This window comes from Chlorella variabilis, assembly GCF_000147415.1.
Source record: "Chlorella variabilis unplaced genomic scaffold CHLNCscaffold_13, whole genome shotgun sequence".
NCBI classification, from domain to species: Eukaryota; Viridiplantae; Chlorophyta; class Trebouxiophyceae; order Chlorellales; family Chlorellaceae; genus Chlorella; species Chlorella variabilis.
The window spans coordinates 1,329,838-1,332,013 of NW_005435075.1; positions in this window are offsets into that span (position 1 = coordinate 1,329,838).

The window sequence follows — 2,176 nt, forward strand, 5'->3', positions numbered from 1 at the left end:
CCAGCAGCTCATGGACCGCTTCCAGCAGCTGAGCCCCCCACACCCCCGCCCACCAGTCCAGCCCCCCAGCCTGGGTGCGCAGCAGCAGCTGCAACCGCCGGAGGCCGCAGAGGCCGCCAACACGGCAGCACCAGCGCCGGGGGCACCGCCGTCGCAGCCGGAAGCCGAAGAGGCCGCCAACACGGCTGCGCGGCTGGACCGGCAGCCCCCACCCGACCCCACCTTCTCCCAAGAGGCGGCAGCGGCAGCCGCGTCTTTCCTGGCAGAGCAAGCAGTTGCAGCACCGGCGGCCGAGGCCGCCGCGCCTGCAACAGCAGCGGCGCCGACGGCAGCAGCGCGCACGCCGCCGTTCCCACCCAGCAGGTCCAGCCAGTACGACGTGCGCGAGGTGCGTGACCACCGCGAGCACAGCGGCAAGCGCTTCTACCTGGTGGACTGGCAGCCCAGCTGGATGGAGGAGGCCGCAATGACCACAACGGCGCGGGCAGGGTACTGGGCACAGCGTGGCATGCGTGAGCCGCCTGTGCCCCGGCCTCGCCGAGCGGCCAGCCGCGGCCGCCGCCGCGACCGCAGCGCACCGGCGGCAGCAACAGCCGCAGCAGCAGCGGCGGCCGCTGCAGAGGAGGAGGCAGAGGAGGAGGTGGAGGCGCAGGAGGGGTTGGAGGCAGAGGAGGCAGAAGAGGCGGAGCAGGAGGGGCAGACGCAGGATGGCCGCCGCCACAGCCGCCGCCGCCAAGGGCTGCCGCCAGCCTAGGGGCGCGGGGCCCGCGCGCTGCTGGCATTCCAGAATTGCCAGGGCCGCGCTGGCCCGATCATGTGGGCGCTGGCACAGCGCCCTCAGCAGCCGGCGGCGCTCCTGCTAGCAGAGATCCACTTGCAGCCGGGCGAGGCGCTGCCGCGGCTGCCAGGATACAGCAGGGTGTTTGTAGCAGCCCGGCCAGATGGGTACGGCGGCGTAGCTATCCTGCTGGCGGACAGCTGGAAGGTGGCGGCAGCGCTGTGGCGGAGCGACGCGGCTGACGGCCGGCTGTGGGTGCGGGTGCAGGGCGCGCTGCCTGGCGGGCTGCCGCTCTTCCTGGGCACCGCCTACCTGCCGCCCCAGGGCAGCCCCGGCTGCCCCGAGGATGTGCCGGCCTGGTTCCTGCGGCACGCGGATGTGCTGGCGGAGGCCGAGGCAGCTGGCGCAGCGCTGCACGCCATGGATGCCAACGGGCGCACCGCCTCCCTCCCTGACTGGCCAGACGGCGACGAAGACGCGGGCTGCCCTGCCCGCCGCAGCAGCGACACGGCGGCCCCCAACTCCCATGGCAGGCAGCTGCTCAGCCTCTGCCAAAGCAGCGCGGCCCGCATCTGCAACGGCAGAGTGCCGGGCACCACCAGCGGCGACGCCACCAGCTTCGGCAGCCGCGGCACCGGCAGGGCGGTGGTTGACTACTGGCTGGCCAGCGCCAGCCTCCTGCCGCGGCTGCCCACCATGGCGGTGGACAGCTGGGGCCTGGCAGCGCAGCACTCCGACCACGCAACGCTCCTGCTGGAGCTAGCAGCACCCCCGGCGGTACAGCGGGACAGCACGGCGCAGCAGGAGCACACCTCCGCACCCCCGCAGCAGCGCCAATTCGAGCTGGGGACAGCTGAGCAGCTGGCAGCAGCCGTGGCGCTCCTCGCAGGCACGCAGAGGCAGCTGGATGCCCTGGCAGCGGCAGCGGAGTCAGCGGCCAGCCCTGCAGCCCTGGAGCAGCTGGCAGCGGCATTTGCTGAGCTCATGGTGGAGACCCTGGATGGCGCAGGCATGCGGCAGCGCAGCAGCAACGGCGGCGCCCAGCGACCACACTCCCTCCCCGGCAGCCTACAACGGCAGTACGGCATCCGCGACGCAAGAAGGGCGCAACGCAATGCGGTGCAGCAGGCAGCTGTTGCGCAGCAACGTGGCATCGGCCCTGAGCAGCAGGACGCAGCCCTGCGGCGGGAGGTGGGACGCTGCCGCAACCGCCTGAAGCGCCGGCTGGTGGCAGCGTGGCACAAGTGCCAAGCCCTCCGCGGCGAGAAGCTGGAGCAGCTGGCCAAAACGGACCCACAAGCCTTCTTCTTCAGGCTCAAGCCCCAAGCCGCCAAGCAGCTGAACCTGGTGCCGGAGGACGTGGCGCGCCACTTCCAGCACCTGCTGGGCACCGCCGCC